This window comes from Dendrobium catenatum, unplaced genomic scaffold (genome assembly GCF_001605985.2).
Source record: "Dendrobium catenatum unplaced genomic scaffold, ASM160598v2 fragScaff_scaffold_506, whole genome shotgun sequence".
In the NCBI taxonomy this organism is placed as follows: Eukaryota; Viridiplantae; Streptophyta; class Magnoliopsida; order Asparagales; family Orchidaceae; genus Dendrobium; species Dendrobium catenatum.
The window spans coordinates 668,272-668,673 of NW_021318968.1; positions in this window are offsets into that span (position 1 = coordinate 668,272).

A 402-nucleotide genomic window follows, 5' to 3' on the forward strand; every position below is an offset into this window, starting at 1 on the left:
CCGACCAGCAACGACGAAAAGAGAAGATGAAAGGCAAACCCTACGGGCCTCTTAAGTTATCACTGCTAACTTAATTAATATAATTTAAAATAATAATAATTGAATAAATTAATGATATAATTAGTGCATAAAATAATTATCTAATTTAACTTAATTGAATAATTAATAATTTAATAATTTAAAATAATATTATTAATTTTATTTAATATAACTTAAAATATATATCACTAAATATTTTAATTAATAGTGTAAATAATAATTAATGAGTAATTTGACTGTAATAATCTTGATAATCATATAATTTAAATATCTAACTACATATTACCAAACATCTTCTTAGAATTTAATAGGATTTAATATTTATCATACCAAATATTTTTTTAGGATTTATCAGCGATTTGC